This window comes from Enhydra lutris, unplaced genomic scaffold, assembly GCF_002288905.1.
Source record: "Enhydra lutris kenyoni isolate GAN:26980312 unplaced genomic scaffold, ASM228890v2 scaffoldscaffold2, whole genome shotgun sequence".
NCBI classification, from domain to species: Eukaryota; Metazoa; Chordata; class Mammalia; order Carnivora; family Mustelidae; genus Enhydra; species Enhydra lutris.
Genome location: NW_019154086.1, coordinates 20,554,719 through 20,574,695, shown reverse-complemented (window position 1 = coordinate 20,574,695; position 19,977 = coordinate 20,554,719). Strand labels below are relative to the sequence as shown.

The 19,977-nt window shown below is 39.9% G+C and overlaps 1 long non-coding RNA gene across 1 annotated transcript; it reads right to left on the bottom strand.

The window, feature by feature from the left end:
- Window positions 1-4,640: 4,640 nt before the first annotated feature.
- Window positions 4,641-19,917, bottom strand: LOC111151559. Its single transcript, XR_002640861.1, has 3 exons — window positions 19,791-19,917; window positions 14,700-14,761; window positions 4,641-5,271 (listed from the first exon to the last, which is right to left on the bottom strand). It is a non-coding gene; the product is annotated as an uncharacterized LOC111151559 (long non-coding RNA).
- Window positions 19,918-19,977: the final 60 nt, after the last annotated feature.

Below are 19,977 nucleotides of genomic sequence, written 5' to 3'. Positions count from 1 at the left end.
AGCCACACTACGGAATTTGAAGGTGGCTCCTCCCCATTCAACCCTTAAAATGGCATTGCACACAGCTCCTGCCCCAGGTCAATAGAGGTCTTGAACGAGAGGCCCCAGCTAAGCTGCTCCTGGATTCCTGACCCACTGGAACTGCAAAATAATAAATGTGTTGTTTTCCACCACTACATTTTAGAGTCATTAATTTCACAGCAATAGGTAACTAAAACAAATTGCGCTGATAAACATGTATAGCATGGTACCCACATTCACTTTTTGATTTGGAAAGTGGGCTTTTGAAGTTATTTCCCTATAAGCCCTGCTAACATAACTCAGCTTTGCTTTCTTTTACTTTTAATCTGAAAACAGCAGTGGTTTTTTGCCAATATAAAATTATATTATACTCAGAAATATGCTTGTGACTTCCCCTCTAGAGAGAGAGAGAGAGAGACTGAGGAGAGAAAGAGAGAGAAAGAAAGAAATAGTCCCTCCAAATTTCAAAACTTTAAGAAGTTTGGTAATATGACCTTTCAACTGTTACGATTCTCAGTGTACCCAAGTTTCAGAGGATGCCACATGTGAGTTAACAGATGTTACGGTGGGGGATAAAAAGGAAAGCTTAATTAATATTTTTAGTGGCAAAGGCATCACGTGGTTCAATCCATATGATGGTTTTGAATTTCTTATCCCCGTGAAATGAGTCAGTTGAGTTGGTAACTGATTCACTTGAACAGATGTGTTGCAGTGCTGCTCTAAGAAAGTGTTCTGATATGCCCTCCTGCCACGTACTATCATTGAAAAAAGCACTGTGCTTAATCTTAGATCCCTGCATTAAAAAAAGAAGCAGAGGACACAGGTGAAGGAGGTGATTCCTCAGCTCCCCCTACTCTTCTGCGGAAGAAAAGAAAGCTGGAGTTGCTTGTCCATACTCAGGTTACTTTCTTTCCAGATGAATAAATTCAGGATACTTTTCAACAACAGATCTGCTTTAGAGATAGAAATTATATTGGGGGATGAAAATTTCACTCAGGTTATCATACAGAAATAGTGTTTAACTTTGCTGCAAATACTACTTTAGTCTTGAGCATACTCTGTAGTCTTTGTGGGAATATAACAAAGGACAGCAACCAAAAGACCTCTCCTATGTTTGAAAAACAATCACAATGAAACTGTGTTTGCTAAATAAGATCTTTGATTTACGAAATATTCTGTTTATACAGATTGAATAAATACCCATACAATGGAATACAATGTAACTCTTTCCCCTGTGAAAGTATTATAGCTATTAAGAAGCAAAAATAGAATTTGAATATTATCATTTTGTACCCCTGAAAAATAAAGAATCTAGAGGATGATCATGAGTGGCTGCTAACATCACAAAAAAAGAAACAACCAGACATTCCATGCCTCCTAATGGAAGTCCATGAAACAGTTAGGAAAATAGCAAAATCCAAGCTATGGGAAACTGCACAGTAGAAAATGTTTAGTAACTGTGTAGCAGAAAAGACCTGATTTTCTTCAACAGACAAATTGCAATGAAAAACAGAGAGAGGAAAATCAAAAGATTAAAAGATGCTAAAGATTCAAATCACTCAGATGTAAACATCTTGGAAACAGGTAGTGATGATGGTTGCACAACATTGTGATTGTAATTAATGCCACTTAATTGTACTCTTAAAAATGGTTTAAATTGCAAATTTTGTTATATATATCCACAAAAAAAATTGTTTTAAGATTCAAATCACCCAATACAATTATTTGGATCCTACTGAATGCACTCTAAAAAACAAACAAATAAACAAAAAACCAAACCAAACTAAACAATTGGGGAAATTTAAATATAGTCAGAGATATCCGGTACTACTAAAGAATGGTCACCTTTTTTTAGATGTGATAATAATATTACAAAGGATTTTTTGTTGTGGTAGGAACATATGAAGTGAAATCTTTCCTCTTAGCAAAATATTAAGTGTGCAATATAATATTGTTAACAATGGGCAAAATGTTATATAGCAGGTCTCTAGAACTTACCTCTATTTTAAAGAGGTCTCATCTTTTAGAAATGTATATTGAAATATGTATGGATAAAATGATATATGTTGGATCTAAGGTTTGACTTTACCTTAATTACAACCTAATAAATTACCCACTTAGTATTTTATGGAGACTGGCAGAATATTCAAGACTCTTGAGTCAGAGACAAGGGACTTTATTACTCATGACACAACAAGTCGCCCAAACCTTAGCATATTTGTGTTAGTTTCACATGCTCTCAAGTGCCACAGGGTAACAGAGATGGGTCTAGAGGAGGCCTGCACATGCAGTGTCTTGCTTCACAGTGGAGTAGCACTGAGTTTCAGGAACCCACTAATTTTATAGCAAGCAGTAAGCAAAGCTGCTCTTTAACTGGGCTAGGGATAGAATGTGGGGGGTGGGATGGGAAAGAGAACTCATTTCTTAAGGTTACCAGTACATAATCAACCCTGAGAAATGGGCCCTGGTAAAAGAACTGTCAGGGCCTTGTAATCTTGACCCACCCAGAAAGATCCTTAGGAACAAAAGAGGCCCAGAAAAGAGTGTCTCTTCCAACAATATCATGGCATGGATTTGCTTCAAAAAAAACCACTGAGAGGAGAGGGTGTAAGTCAGTCAGTGGGCATAGAGGTGAAACAATTTTGCCCATGAATCAATACTTGTTGAAGCTGGGTTATGAGTACATGAGGTTCACTACACTAGTTACTCTTCTTTTCTATATATTTGAAATTTTCCATAATAAAAGTTTTTAAAAATCTTATTACTAAAGAGTTATCATATATAATATGTGTGAATTCCAATATTTTGATAGAATACTCAAAATATATATATTCACTATTTAAAATTTATGGAATATTTTTTCCATCCATTAATATTAAGAATTTACTTCAAGCAAATGCAGTTACTCATGATGGTAAGTAATTTTATTACAGATATATGAAAGGTCTGTTTTATAAAGAGTTGTAGCCAATTTATTATATGTGTCCATCCTGTCCTTGGGGAAATTAATCTCTCTTCATGGAAATCAAAAGCAGAGTCTGGGGTCTTCAATATATCTGCTAAATAAGCACAAGATTTCATTGTGCAGCCATAAGAAGTAATCTCCCTGGAAATGGTAATAGTTCACTTAACGTGACTGGATGCCATTTTGAAAAAATCGGAATGCTTTTATGCTGTGCATATTTGTTTTTAAAAAAATACATTTCTAATATATTTTGCCACTACTCCTTTGGCTCATTCCCTAGTAGGTAATTTTATTTAGCAAGCTAGTTAAAAAGTTTAACTGATTATTAAATTAAATTCAATTGTTCCTTCTTTCATTCTGCTAAGAAGTTATATTCATCAAATAAAAAAGCAAGGGTTTTGAACACCTTGTTACTATAAAAAATTTTTTTTATCACCTCTTGTCTTAGTCAGTTTGGGCCGCTACAACAAAATACCATAGATTGTGTAGCTTATAAACAAAAGAAACATATTTCTCACAGTTCTGGAGGCTGGAAATCCAAGATCCAGATGCCAGCACAGCCAACTTCTAGTGAGAGCCTTTTTCTAGGTTGAGGACTGCTGACTTCTCATTGTGTCCTCCTGTGGCAAAAAGCAGAGCCAGACCAAACTCTTGTGCCTCTTCTTAGAAATGTACCAATCCCATCTAGGAGGGTACTATCTTCATGATCTGATCACCTCCCAGAGGGTCCACCCGCTAATACCATTACATTGGGGGTTAGGATTTCAACATACAAACTTAGCAAAGGGATGCAAACATTCAGTCCTTAATACCTTCATCAGCCCATTTGCTGTCAGTCCCCTCTCAACATTCCTCAGTTCTTTGATGTCTAAAGAAGTATTCAGCAATTTTAGATGCCCTTCTGTGTCTTTGGCGGGGTGGGGGTGGGGCAGGAAATAGCCAGATTTCTGTACTTTTTTCCTCCCACAGTTGCATTCCTATATAGGAAACAGCAAATTTCACATCGAAGAAGATGAGGGAGTTCCAGAAAAGATGATAAACCAGCTGTTACAAGAACTTAAAAATCCTGTTTCTTAACTGTACTTCTTCTTAACCATCTCTATCCTAAGAGCCTATCTTGGGAAGCACAAAAAGAAAAAGCATATGTCTCCCTTTTGATATTCAGCAACCACTGCAAAGCTTCTGCACAGGAGCCCTCATCATGGATTCTGCCATCCCACTATTCTTACAAAGATGGTTCTTCACTAGGTACCTGAACATCACTGTTGAAGCCACACCTGTGCTACTGATGTGTGGCCCTGGGGGATGTGGGCTACAAGGGTCCCAGGCATTTATGTCAAGGGAGAGAGGCCTCCAAGCATAGCAAAATGTATAATGTATTCTGTTTAAAGTAAAAATTACCTGGGAAAACTCTCCTCCGAACAAATGCTCCAAAGTCCATCTATAACCAGACCAAAAGTACTCAAGAGTGAGCTCTGAAACAAGGAGGAGAACAAGAAGGAGAACAAGGGAGAAGATGCAACCCAAGTCTACTGGCTAGCTACTCACCGGCCATGGCAAGAACAGAGGTGGGATAATTACCTTTCCCACCATACTAGGCACCCATCTTTTAAGCTAATTCCAACCACCCAAGGAAAAAAACAACACTGACTCACCCATACAGTCCATTGCTGACCAGCCTCATAGAAAAAGAAGAAAAAATTTTTATTGTATTCTGGGTGGAAGAGAAGGGACATTACAGAATATGTTTTGGATTTACTCTCTCTACTCACACTGCCAGGGAAGATGAATGCCACTGGGATAGCACCTGGCAGATGGTCATCCATCTTTGGCTCATGGCCCCTTCCCTTTTCCCACCACTTCCTCCTACTGAAATCATTCTGCGGTCTCCTGAATTAGGACTCTGAGTTTTGCCTTTCCCAGATAAGCAAACTCACCACGGAGTTTTGCCCACTGTGAGAATCTCAATACTCAGAAGTCTCACTGACCCCACTCTGTGGATGGATGTCCCTCCCTGTCCTGGGGAACAGGCTGATACACACCATCCTTTGTTCTACCTCTTGACTTTAAATTCCTTAGGACACCAGCCCACCCGTTCTAAATTCAGCCTACCTTCTTCCTGAGCACTTCCTGTTAACGTAGGATATCCATTCTTTCTTTTAAATTGTTCCATCTTCGTATCTTGGTTACCTCAAGCAGTCTCCCACTCACTGTCCTGATGTCCTGGGGAAACATCTCCAGGGAGACAGGATCAGAATCTCCTCTTCCCTCTAGAAAATAGGCCTCTTCACTCACACACACACACACACACACACACACACACACACACACGCATTAAGATGCAGAATCTATGAGCTATATTTATTATGTGGCTCTGAAACAGTCTTCCATGTCTGCAAACCATTCTGCTGCTTCTCTCTACTTATCTGGGTCCTCAAACTGTTTTAAGCATTTCTAAGACTTTATTCCACACTGTTGTAGAGTTATTTGATGAATTCAACCAGACACACTGTGCAGAATCTATGAGGCCAAGTTTCTGTGTATGTTGTACATCAGAAGCCCTTTTCTTCCCTAAGGTAGGTTGTGCCACCAGCTGCCTTGAATCAAACTAGCAATGCCCACTGTTCTCTGAACACTGCAAAGTGTTCTGTGGGGACTTGAAATTTCCATGCTTTCTCTATGGGCTAGGCAGATATGGTTAACTGTCAACGTGTTTTTGGACGTTATATGACTAATCCAACCAGTTCTATGAAGAAAGCACAGTATTTGCTGGAGTTATGTCAAATACAGTGCTGTGCTTTGCCTTGATAACAGAACCCTGCTGCAGTGTTTTTTTCACCTACATGACAGAAATTACAAGTGTTTACAAAAAGCATTGGTACAGTTGATAAATAATCATTGAAAACAGTTCTGCTGATATTTTAAAGACTCCAATTGCAGATTTCTCTTGAAAAAAAGGCAATATTTTCTTTACAGATACACATTTAGGTCCCCAGACACTGAATAAATAGAAATAACTTCAAACATCAGAAAGCAATTTTGTCTATGTTAGGTTTTGTTGTTTTTGGTTTTGTTTTTGTTTTAATAAATTATATGATGATCAGCTGGTTGGTTCAGGTCTCATGAGACTGGAATTACTATGGTAGTCTAACAGGTTTAGAACCTTTTAACACTTGGCTTTTCTTAAAACTGTTGGTTCTTAGTACTTTATATTAACACCAATGGTTTGCCACTAAAACACTCATTTAACTGAGCAAGAAAATAAAGGGTCACAACATAAGAATCAGAATGAATCTGCCAACATCTGATTGTGTAGGCTGTACCTAAGAGATATAGCAGCCACCCCAAAGGACAAATCTTTAAAAGACTGTTGCCTTTTTAGTCCTGGGAGCCTATGACAAAAGTCCTTATTTCTGGCCTGATGAATGTTCCCATGCCAGAGGCATAAAACTATCATTATTCACCAGCTTTTGTCTACATTCAAGAGCACTTAAGCAAATGAGATTCACAGAATACATTCTAAGCATTGTTTCCCTTGTGGAGAATTTTCCAAAGTGAATGGTCTCATTGGGTTACTTCTTATGATTCTTATCTCTGAAATATTTAATTCAAAATCAGAGCTATGTTTTAAAATTTAGGATAAGGAGGGATGCCTGGGTGGCTCAATCAGTTAAGATTCTGCCCCTTGATTTTGGCTCAGGTCATGATATCAACACTCTGTGCTGGGCATGGAGCCTGCTTGAGATTCTTCCTCTCTGCCCCTGCCCCCTGCTTGTGCGTTCTCTCTCAAATAAATAAATAAATAAAAATTTAAGATAAAGAATAACAATAAAATGCAAGAATTCTTGTGAAGAGTCAAACATTTTTTATGAACATGAAAATCTTTTATTTAAAAATAGTAGTTTGTTTCAATTATCTTGTTTTGGGATGGTGTGTCAATCTGGATGCTCTATGATACAATTGCTGTACCTCTCTGTCCCCAAATGCTGACTCCTCTTGCTGAATTCAGATCACAGAGGGACTGAAGAAGGCCAGGAGCACTACCAGTAAATTATTTTAACCAAGGACAGCAAAACATACAGCAGGTTTCATTTTTTGAAATTAGAAGACTTTCACTGTACACACAATGTTTCTAATAATACTATAATGTCAAAGTTCAAGAACAAGATAACATAAAGCATGCTTAAACGTTTCCTGTTGTTTCAAGAGCTTTGTTTTTCCCTGTATACAATGGACGGAGTTGCCCTCACTAAACTGAAATGCTTGTATGAGATTTAACACTGCTGACCTCTCAAAAAAAAAAAATCAATTACACTCTCTAAGCTAAAAAAAATATTTTAAAAATGTTTTTGACTCTCATTTATCTCTTCCTTGGGTAACCAATGAGCATGTCCCTGTTGTTCCAAGCTGTTCCAATGACAGCAGTTTGGCCCTTATTTAGCATGGACAGGTAGAACAAGTATTGTAACCATGAAAATTAGTGCAAAGTGTCTGCTGTCCAAGAGGTGGCAGATGGGGTAAGAGAGGGTCATGTGAATACAGGAACAATGCCTTCCCTGTTCATGCTCACATCCAGTCAGTGCTTCCTGGAAGCCACAGCTTTGGGGGAGACTTGAGACCACTAAAGACACTGTAGCCTAGGGCTGGAGAACACCTGTGCACAGCCCACCTGGCTCTGACAAACTCACCAAGCATATCTTAGTCAATTCTCAAAACTGAAAATAACTTTCCGTCCTTATTCCAAAAGTAATGCATGTTAGTCATGCAGAATGCAGAAATTTAAAATTAACCCCCATCCCCAAACGGGAGGTAGGAGAGAGTAGTCCTTAATTATCCCCCTCCCTCCCCAGCATGCTGTTCCACTCCCCCCCCCCCACCCCCACTTCTTGGTTAACATTTTGGTGTATATTTGAAGTTTACTCACTCCTCTCCCAATCACTCTAGGATCTTACTGTAAATATTCTTTCGAGTTTCTTTACACATTATTATTTTTATCCATCTTTCATTTCTCACAGAACCTAACACAATCCTGCCTGAGTAGGTACTCAGTAAAAGGATAAATAAGTGAATGTCCAAACCTGCTCCTTTTTTTTTTCCCCATGTGCTACTGGAAATAAACAGTAACTCCTCCACCATTTCTGTTCCCGTGTCCCTGCCAAAAGAATACCAGGTATTGGCATTTGTCAAAAACCATTGAGAAACCACAGTATTTAAAAACTCCCTCAGAAAATCCCTCCTTGGACGCCTGAGTGGCTAGGTTGGTTGGGCTGCTGCCTTGGGCTCGGGTCATGATCCCGGTGTCCTGGAATCGAGTCCTGCATCTGGCTCTTTGCTCAGCGGGGAGCCTGCTTCTCTCTTCGCCTCTGCCTGTGACTCTGCCTGCTTGTGCATTCTCTCTCTCTCTCTCTCTCTCTCTCTGACAAATAAATAAATAAAATATTAAAAAAAAAAAGAAAGAAAATCCCTCCTTAAAAGGAGTACTTCACAAGTGGAGAAGCCCTTAATTTGGAGCTAGAAGGTCTGAGTTTGAATTCCAGCTGGTTCATTGTATTTCTCCTTTTACTTCTTTTAAACCTCCATCTTCTAATCTGTGAAATGAAGACACTGACCTTTAGGATCCCCAGCAGTTACCAGCCCATGATCTATGGATCACCTATTTGTATTTCTATGCAAACATACACACACATATATGTGTATATATAGGCTTTATATTTTAGTGAAGAAAGGGCCCAGAAACTAACCTTTGTGGTACTAGTATGATAGATTCTGGTTTTGTTTACTTATTTTCTAAAAACTGAAAATCTTTTTTAAAATATCTTATTTATTTGAGAAAGATAGAGTGAATGAAAGAGAAGGAACGGGGGGAAGGGAAGGGGTTGAGGGAGAGGCAGACTCAGCAGGGAGCCTGAAGTGGGGGCTCTGTCCTAGAGGAACTCTAGGATCATGACCAGAGCCAAAGGGAGACACTTAACCAATTGAGCCATGCAGGTGCCCCTAAAAACTAAAAATCTTATAGGAAATTGAGGTGGTTGTGAGTTTTACCCCATGTTGGGGGTAGAGTTTACTCAAAACAACAAAACTACTTTCCATGGCTAAGTTGGGAAAACTGAAAGCATGAAAACCAACAAAGGAAAACAGAACAATAAAAACATCTATGTGTGTGCCTTTTAGTAATTTTTAGTCCAATTCTCAGATGTATGTTGTAATTTCATCTGAGTCTCCCTCTCTTGTTTCATGGCTTTACATTCTGTTGTGTCATTTCCGAAATACCTGCCTCCCCTCACCCCATTCTCAAGGTTACAAGCAGAGAATAGCTCTTCACCGATCTGTGAGTGATGAGCTGTTTGGTAAAGGAACTTAACAACTGAAGCAAAGAAATCCTAATATCAAAACAGGCTGAGACAGGAAAATGATTAAATCATTGACTAAATGATCAGAGTCTGGGTGAAAAGAGTAGGAACCACCACCTTGTACTATTTCTGGCCCATCAAGCTTGGAGTCATTTTTAAACCCCACACTCATTAGTGGAGAGCATTTATGAAATGAGTTGTTTCCAACATGATCTGGGCTAGGCTGGGGTTCCTTTATGCCTGTGCCTCTTCATCTGCTTAAGTGGAACGTCAATGAAGCATGGTTGGCGGGGGGGGGGGGGGGGGGGGGGACTGGGGAGAACCACCCTGGGAAAACCCTGCTCCTAGAAGTTTATCCACTCAAGGGCACCAAGCCTTTGGAACTCACCACCTTCAGTGTCTGCTTTTTCCAAATTACCAATCAGAACAGATTTGTCCATTCCCAATCTGACTGAAATGCAACCAAGTCTTATTCATTTCTTCTAGCTTGGGACAGTTGGCCCCTCTGCTCATAGCACCTAGTGCCAGGCCTGGTCCAAAGTGTTGTCTTTGATTCCTGTCTAGGCCAGGTCTTGCTTATCCAGTTATCACTAATGTGGCCACCAAACAGGGTGTGGGTTTAACACCTGGGCCCTTTTGTTCCTGAGGCCCTTCTGTTCCTGCAGTTCCAGTACTGGGGGGGCCAGTGCTACTTCCAGTGGGGTAGGAAAGCAGTGTCCTGTCTTCAGCTAAAGGTGCTGCTGCTACTGCTGCTGCTCCTCCTCCTACTACTTCTTTTGTTTTTTAAATTTGAAATTTTAAAAAATATTTAATTATTTATTTAGAGAGAGAGTGTGTGCCTACAGGGGAAGAAGGGACAGAGGGAGAAGGAAAGATAGAATCTCAAGCAGACTCTCCACTGAGCACGGAGCCCACTGCAGGGCTTGATCTCATGACTCTGAGATTATGACCTGAGCCGAAAACAAGAGTTGGATGCTTAACCAACTGAGCCACCCAGGCACCCCTGAGTTTGAATTTTATGGTTAAAAAAAAATTAGTGCATGAGGTCAGGTTGCTCAAGAAGGTATACAGTGAAAAACCGCTGCTCCAATCCTGCCTTCCAGCTACTGATCAGCCTCCCATAACAAGCAAACATGTACATATATTTTTTACCCCCTTTTTATGAAAGCATTAAAATACTGCACTTGGCTTTTTTTTTTAATGTAATAGAATATTACACTGTTGCCAGCCATGCAAGAGTGCCTATTACCCCAGACTCTTGCCAACAGTTTTATCAAAACTTCTCATTTTTGCTAGTGCAATAGATGAAAAATATCAGTAGAGTTTTCACTGGTAATATTTACCCTATAGGAAGTAGCAAAAATGTCTGCTTGAGGAACCTGTTCATTCTCTACATCCTGAAAAGGAGGAGAGATGGATCCCAGTGTTCATTCATCAAGCCAGTCTGCCCACCAGTGTCCATTGTTGCCTTACTCTTGATACTCTTCCTAGAGAGCTCTTTGCCTGTGCCCTCAGTCTAGCAGCAGCTGGAATCTACCTTATGCTTACACCTAAAGGGCCAAGGGGTAGAACTGTTTCTAGAACCCCAACTGAGAGACCTGAATGGAGAGGGCCACCTAGCAAGAGCTGTGATCTTCAACCAAGGACACAACAAAACCACTGCCTCCCAGCAGGGACGAGAACTGGCAGACTAAGCAAGGTGACCCTCTCTACCCTCCCTCCAATCTCCTGCCAGCACTCTCCATTGGCTGAATGTACCCAGAAACCTGAGTGGGAGGGAGACTACTGATTAGCCTCCTGATCACAAAGTAATGGGGAAGGATGGAAAATGGACCTAGAAAAGCAAGAGAAGACACCCAGCATGCTCACAAAATGGTCAATCTCATGCTCCTTTGGAACCTGTTCCTCAGATACTTTACTTCATCTCTGGAATTTTCCAAGCTACTGAAAGATAAAGGTTTTCAGTCATGATTGTCCTTGCCTTAACCCATGTTAGATTTTTCTGGTAGATGGGCACTCAGCAGCATAGTAGCCATAATTGCTTCTGGGTTACTTATACATTTTTTGAAGTTCATCATTCAGATCTTGGATTAGCACAATTAAAGTTATGTAGAAGAAAAAGATCTGAATAAGGATGACACAATTACTATTATTCATTTGCAACAGGAAGACAGTGTTTCATGAAGATCTCCTTATTTCATGGGTTGGAAATGGCTCATATGTGTGCTCTGAAGACCAAGCAGACGAGGCCAAGTTATTGTTTTAACCCTAGATCTTGGTGCCTCATTATCTTAAGACAACAGTTACAATGAAGCCCTATTGATATTAATTAATCAATTATACCTCATTCCCACTTGCTCAATTCTCTGTAAGAGACCCAGTTTTTAACAGAGTTTTTATTTCTGGAAATTTGCTAGCATCCTTGGGGATCTCCCATGTATCCATGAGTCAGTAATGTCCATTGCTTGCCATTCTGGTGAGTTTGACTAGGATTGCAACCTCAGGGGCTGATGGTTCCATAAAAGTGATAGCCAGCACTAAAATCACCCCTGCACCCATGGCTGTCCCCTGAATACTGGTGGAACAAAAACTCAACAATGCCTAGAGCTACCTCTAGTGTCACTGGTCTGGTGGAGTTGGAACTGAAGTGTTGTCTTTGAGGTGAGAGGTCCAAATGTCGGTCTTACAAAGTGAGAAGGAGAATACTCCCTCTGGGTGATGCTCAGGAGCGGCAGTATAGGACCCCAATGATCTAAAATCTCCCCCCTCTCTGAAGCTCTGTTACTGGGTCTGACTTCCCTGATCAGGCCCCCTCTTCTCTTCTAAGGTGCTCCTATTGCGCTCATGCCCCACATTATTCCTTCCAAAATTCTGGCTCCTGGGAGGACCCTGCCAGTCCATCACCCACGTTGTATATGCTTTCTTGGAGTTCAATGTCTTTTTCTTGCAAAGATGTCTGCCCTCGATGCAGATGAGTGTATGCAAACAGATTCATAATGAGAGATGTCCTCTAGGTCCTCCCCACAAAAACACATGAGCTCTCTTCCAGACCCTCTCCCCACAATCTGACTGCACACATAGTACAAAAGCAGTAGTTCTTATGGGGTGGAATAAAGAACATAGTACCCAACGGTCACTGTGTTATCTCTCATTCTCAAACCATTCCTAAGTGATAGTCTCCAGAGAGTCAAGCCAAACTGATAACTAAATAACTAATTCACTATTCCCTACAGTAGTATCCCAATTAATAAATGTAGAGGGAATGATGGAAATAAAAAATATCTATTTGGCAAACATAATAGTAATAATTATTTCAGGCAGAGATAATTAATGGACCCTAAAATAAGCAGGCAAAAGTATGACGAAAAGCAAAATATTTATATACTTTCAAAGTATCACCTCACTCAGGTCAAGTGTCTGCCTTTGGCTCAGGTCATGATCTCAGGGTCCTGACCTGCATTGGGCTCCTTGTCAGCGGGGAGCCTGCTTCTCCCTTTGCCTCCCACTCCCATTACTTGTGCACTCTCTCTCTCTCTGGCAAATAGATAAATAAAATCTTTTTTAAAAATAACAACAACAGGGGCGCCTGGGTGACTCAGTGGGTTAAAGCCTCTGCCTTCGGCTAAGGTCATGATCCCAGGCTTCTGGGATCCAGCCCCACGTTGGGCTCTCTGCTCAGCGGGGAGCTTGCTTCCCGTCCCCTCTCTCTGCCTGCTTCTCTGCCTACTTGTGATCTGTCTGTCAAATAAATAAATAAAATCTTTTTTAAAAAATTAAAAAATAAAAAAATAAAAATAACAACAACAAAGTATCACCTCATTAAATGCTTATTAATTTCAAAGGGAAGACTATAACTTTTCAGTGATGAAATGAAAGCTGGCAGATATCACCTTAACTAAGTCATCAAAATTAGCATCACTAGTGATGGGAACACATCAACTATGTTCCTCCTGACAGGATGCCTTGAGAGGCACAATGTCACTTCTGTGACATTCTTGCTTAAAATGTGTAACCTGAATGTAATCATGCGGAAATGATCAGACAAACCCAAACTGAGCAACATTCTAACTGACCAGTTCTCTTCAAAGAGTCAAAGTCATGAAAGACAAAGAAAAATTGAAGGTTTTTTTTTTTTTTAAAGATTAAAAACTAATGAACCATGAAAGCTAAATGCAGTGCAGAATCTTGGACTGGATCCTGAGCGAAAAAAGATACATTAGTAGGACATGACAAAATCTGAATAAGGTCTGTGGATTACTGGGTAGTATTTTGTCAAATTAATTTCCTGCTTTGAAATGGTACTGTGGAAAAAAAAAATGGTACTGTGGTTACATAAAATGTTGACATTTGTAAGTTGGATGAAGAGCATATGGTAATTCTTCATATTCTTTTTTTGTAACTTTTTCAAAGGTCTGAAAGTATTTCAAAATGGTTAGTAAAAAAAGTTTTAAATACATTTAAAAAACTATGGCTGAGCAAAATTGACTTATTACAACATTGGTTTGTTTTTTTTTTGTTTTTTTTTTAAATTTATTTATTTGACAGACAGAGATCACAAGCAGGCAGAGAGGCAGGCAGAGAGAGAGGAGGAAGCAGGCTCCCTGCCGAGCAGAGAGCCCGATGCGGGGCTCGATCCCAGGACCCCGAGATCATGACCCGAGCCGAAGGCAGCGGCTCAACCCACTGAGCCACCCAGGCGCCCCGGTTTTTTGATAAAATAAAAATATACATATTAATTAAAAGAAATAACTTCACTCTTGAATTTAAGACTAGACAAGCAACCTTCTCCTTTGATTAGTCAGGTGTGGAGCTATTCAGGCATTTCTTAAAAGCATGCTCTGAGCTTTTAGCATTTATTTTATTACCAAAACTTGAATATCAGAATAGCAGTTGTATGTGAAAATTTTTAGGTGACTCAGGTCTGTCCTTCTAATGATATGAATAGACCTTTGCTGGGAAGTGTTTTTTGTTTGTTTGTTTGTTTGTTTTTAAGATTTTATTTATTTGACCGAGAGAGATCACAGAGAGAGAGAGAGAGAGAGAGAGAAGGAAGCAGTCTCCCTGCCTAGCAGAGAGCCCGATGTGGGACTCAATCCCAGGACCCCGAGATCATGACCTGAGCTGAAGGCAAAGGCTTATCCCTCTGAGCCACCCAGGCAGCCCTGCTGGGAAGTGTTTTATTATGACAATAGAATTCTAAATAAACTGACCTTCAGATCAGCAATTCCTCGGTGGAAACTGGATAGAAGAGGAACGTTTTCCAGTTGGCAGATAAAAAAATCAAGAACCCTCCCCCGCAAATCCCTTCCCTTAAACATATAGCTTAGGAAAATAACCTAGTACTGCTTTGCTGTTTGCCTTACCACGTCAAATGCAGTGAGTTCTTTTGTGGGGCAGGGGAGAATCTGCATAACTTAGAAGCAACCTGCAGAAAGAAAGATAACAATAATTGGAGCCATGGGAAGCAAAATATCTTACATGTCACATAGGAATAGAAAATGTTATATCTTAATAGTTGCTTACATAGATATACAAGGAAAAATAATTGAATAGTTTGTAGCTTTAATTTGGGGGTAGATGCATAATTACCACAGCCTCCACCAAGTTATTTAGATAACTACCCAAAGTTAAAATATCCAATCTATAAGATTTACTTGGCCTATTGTTCTTTTTATTTCAGAGAAATCAGCATTATTGAACTGCTAGTCAAGCACAAGAGTTGTCAGAAAATTATCTGAGGCCAGCATAAGGAAGGAAAAGGTTAGGATTTTTCTCACAATGTCCAGGCCCTCCTGGTCTAGAAGCCCTGGTTTTCTTGGCCTGCCTCACTTCCATTCCATGAATTCTGTGCCAGCAGGACCTCTGTTCTTCATTGCCAATCCTCTCCTCTCTTCCCATCTTCATAGATGTTGGGTTTGCACAAAAAACAAGTTTTAAGTATACTAATAATCTCTGAGGTTTAGCTGTCTTTTCATGTCCAAAAGGCTTCAATCTGAGGCATTTAGCTTTGCCAAACCCTGTATTTCCTCTCAGATTGCTGGGTTGAAGTTAGGTTGAGAGGGTAGATTCTCACATGTCTCTTTTCTCAGATGAGACTATACTCACAGGAAACAAGGCAAAATGGCTGATAGATTTCTCTCTTCTTGCATGGGAAAGTGCCTCCTCAACCTGAACTAGGGGAGCTTCTTATTAAACTGATTTCCTTTTAAATATCAAGAGGACTATAGAGATAATAGAAGCCTTGGGATATAATGAAGAGTCCCCAACATAATTTTGTGTGCCTTATAAGAATATTCTTCTTATTTTTTAAAGCTCCAGAGAATAATAACCTGTCAGTCTCATTATTTGTCACCTACTCCATTGACATCTATTCACTCTGAACCAGACACTGGACTAGACATTGAGAACAGTCTGAATGTTTCAGTTTGGTAGAAAGAAAAATAACAAATTATAATGTAAATTTGTATACTATAGCAGTGAGTCCACAAAATGTTATAAGGGCCAGAGAAAGACACAGTTGAGTCTGCTGAAGAAAGAATTCAGGGATGGTTTCACTGTGAAGGTGATGTGTTAACTGGCCCTTGAAGGATATGGTAAATGGGAAACATGTGAGTGTGAAAGTGCACTTGGCAGGATGGGAGAGTAGGAGGAGAAATGTAGTCTTGGTAAGAGCAGAAAAATGTTTACTTTTCACCCAGAAGGCTGACCTATAGCCAGCATAGTTTTGATAAGGATCAAATACATGTTGGTGGCTACGTTCTTAACAGGTCTCATGACTGCCTGTACATCATATCGATAGCCAAAATTAAACTGAATGATAAGTACCAGAGAAATCTTGCAAAAGTAGTTTCATGAATAGAAATTCAAAGAAGACATTTATGATCTAATTTTCCTGCATGTTCCCTCCCCCCTTGAGCACTAAACATGTAACCATCAGCTTCATACAGCAAAAGTGCAGCCCTTTCTGCCCATGGGTGTTGTCTCCTTGCGGTTTAACTAAATTTACTAAGTTGCACCCTAAAACGTCTCAAGATTTCTTTCCTGGTCATTGTACTCCACCACCCCACAATTGTCTCACAGTATCAAAGATGAAGGAGGAAAGGTAGACATGTACTAGGTGATTCTAAGGAAGAAGGTGATGCTTGGATGTGGTCAACTAGCACACAGCAGAAGATGGAAAGCTAAAGTGTTCCTTTCCTGACTCCTTTACAGTTAGAGTTCGGGTTCTAATTCGATGCACTGGCAGGGTATCAGGACCAAAGTAATGGGGAGGCCATCTTCCTGGTGCTCCTGGCAAGCAAGATCATGGAGACACAGGGCTTTTCCACATTTTTGCTCCAGTGTGCATTCTTCAGTGTGGGAGTTAAGAGGCAGTTGTGACAGTGTGGGCAACAGCTTCTGATTCTGGCTTCCTAGCGGCTGGGTCACAGTTATCCTAGGAGTTTCTTGAACTCAGTGCTCCTAATTCTAGATTCCTGTCTCCCCAAGGGTAGAGATTTCCCTCACTGGTCTATGCTGCAGGGTTCTGGCAGTCATTCAGGCAGCCTCAGACTTGAATCTGCTCCTCCAATCTTTCAAGAACTTTGGAAACATCTAATTACGATAATTAAGTTCCTTTCTTATTAAAATACCTATATTAGTTCCTCTTTTACACACTGAACCCTGATTAATAGGGTAAAGGAAATCGTGAGTATCCGTTATTGGAATGAGATTGGTATTGCTAATATTTGTCCTTGAAATGACAAAAAAAATTACCATTTCAGTTAAAAAGACAAAGTGATTCTTACTTTATTTTTTATATATTATTAAGATTTTTATTTATTTGAGAGAGAGAGCACGGATGTTGGGAGGAGCAGAGGGATAGGGAAAGGGACAAGCCGACTCTATGTTGAGGGTTTAGACTAATGGGGGGCTCAATCTCATGACCCTGAGATCAGGAATGGAGCCAAAACCCAGATTCAGACCCTTAATCAACTGAGCCACCCAGGTGCCCCAACAAAGTGATTTTTAAATATTAAACATAAAAATATACATTTTTTTTAAAATAGTGGATATATATATATAGCACTTTTTCAAAACAAAATATCTGTGCTTGTTTTTCAATAATATATGCTCAATGTCTTACTTATGCCATTTTTTATTTATGCTAGAAGTCTACAGAATCAACTTATTTTAAATATTACATCGGGGTGCCTGAGTGGCTCAGTAGGATGAGCATCTGCCTTCAGCTCAGGTCATGATCCCAGGGTCCTGGGATTGAGTCCCCACATTGGGCTCCCTGCTCCATGGGGAGTCTGCTTCTCCTCCTGCCTCTGGTGCTCTCTCTACTTGTGTTCTCTCTCTTACTTAGTCTCTGTGTCAAATAAATAAATAAAATCTTTAAAAAAATAAATATTAAATTTGAGAGGCAGGGCGGGGGGTCATTGGGGAAAGGGAGGAAAAAATGAAATAAGATGGGACAGGGGAGGGAGACAAACCATAAGAGACTCTTAATCTCAGAAAACAAACTGAGAGTTGCCGGAGGGGAGGAGGGTGGAAGGGATAGGGTGGCTGGGTGATGGACATTGGAGAGGGTATGTGCTATGGTGAGTGCTCTGAATTGTGTAAGACTGATGATTCACAGACATGTACCTCTGAAACAAATAATATATGTAAAAAATAATAATAATTTGGCTATTGCAAGTAATGCTGCAATAAACATAGAGGTGCATATAGCTTTTCCAAAAAAATAAATATTAAGTCAATTTTCAAATAAAATGGGGCTCATTGTATTTTGTTTTATATTAAATATATTTATATTAAATTTATTTTCTTTGTAATAACAACTTTAAGTCACTGACATTATTAACTACATATTTTTAAATGCTCTTATAAAAACCATGCCCTCAAAAGGCCTGTTCATTTATTTTGCTATACTTCTCTATAATTTCTTTCTTTTTGATTTAGTCATACATATATGTTTAACATATACAATGGACCCAAAGAAAGTGCTATTTAAAACAAAAATCTGAATGTACCAGTTTCCAGTTTATTTAAGTCTGATCAATGAGAATACTACTATATACTATTCCCTTCCAATTACTGAGATGGTAGAACCCAAGAAACTGAATTTTTCAAACCCCCATCTATTCATCAGTGCTCCTGAGACAGGATGCAAAGTGGAGAGCCCTTTGTTTAATAGAGCATGGTAATGAGTCTTTTAATCTATATGCCCAAAGGAATCCAGTAAAGAGGGAAGAACTCAATTCCTCTATTCTATGAATCAAGAGAAATCTAACTTTCAGAGGGAGCCCTAGGGAGAAGTGACAGACTTTAGGGGCAAAGAAAAGTTTTGCTTTGGCAAAAGACAGAAAAAAAGAGGCAATGCTCCTCCTTTGGGAAAGAAAGAACAGTCAAATGACAGGAGTGAGATTGTAAATTCAAAAGGAAATCAGAGCAAGAAATGCCTAGGAGAAACTCCCTACTACCACCAAATATATAAATGGAGTGCTGGGGAGAGTGTTTGAGCTGTAAATTTGGCTTAAATGTGTGAACATTAGCTATCATGAATGCTGTACACAATGGGGAGCCATAGGGTGGGGGAGTGGAAGACCGCTGGAGTGTAGTAGAGAGGGTAGAGTTGAGGCAAATGATCAGGAGGCTTTTGCAACAATAGTCTAGGTTAGTAATGCTGAAGACCTGAGAAAGAAATGGCAGTAGGAATGATGAGGAAGGAAAGAATTCCAAACATCTCAGCTGTAGAATCAATTGAATTGGTAACCGATTAGCAAAGCATGGTTGGAATACCTCCAAGGTTCCTAATATGAGTAACTGCGTGAACAGTGATAAAACTATCAGAGATTTAAAATACAGCCAAAGGGGCAGGTTTTGTGGGGGAAATAGTGACTTTTAATTGGATATTCAGTGGAAATATCCAGAAGACAGCTAGAAATAAACATTCATGCAGTATATTATGAAATTAAGTTGTAAGCCTGAGAATCTCTAAAATAATAATAGCTGGAGTAGTATGAGTAATTCACCAGACTTCAAGTAGACTGCAGTCTTCTTCAGTCCCAACTTCTTAGAGTCTTTCTCCCATTTATCTTACTAGTTGCTTGTACTTCCCTAGGTTCCGACTCTCGGATTCTAAAGGTGACTTTTGAGAAACAAGGTAGAAAATGGAATGGAGAATCCAAACTTTAAGATGAGCCGTCCTACCCCGTACTTCGTATGGAAAAGAAAATTGGTTTAGGTCCCGGCTCCGCCCGTCTACCAACTGTGGGGACTTCGATAAATCAGTTCAAAACTCTGCCCCTCAGTAGTTTTCCCTCTCTTAAGTGGGTTTAAAAGAATTGACACACGGGTCAAGTCTCGGTGGTTAGAACTCGTTGAAAAGATAGGAATTGCCACAGAGACGTCCGGAATTCCGTAGATCTTAGTAAAACTCACTGTGAAGAGCCCCACCTCGAACGTACCGACCCAAAGCGGGGTGGGGCCCGGGAATCTGTATCTTACTAACTTCCCAGGTGATTCAGATGCTCAGTCGAGTTTCAGAACCAAGGAGACTTTCCAGCCCTCCTGCTCTCTGAACCACTTCTCAGTTTCCTTCTGGTCCCAGAGATTTCCAGTTCCCGCAACAAAAGGAGTGAAAAGGAGAAAGGA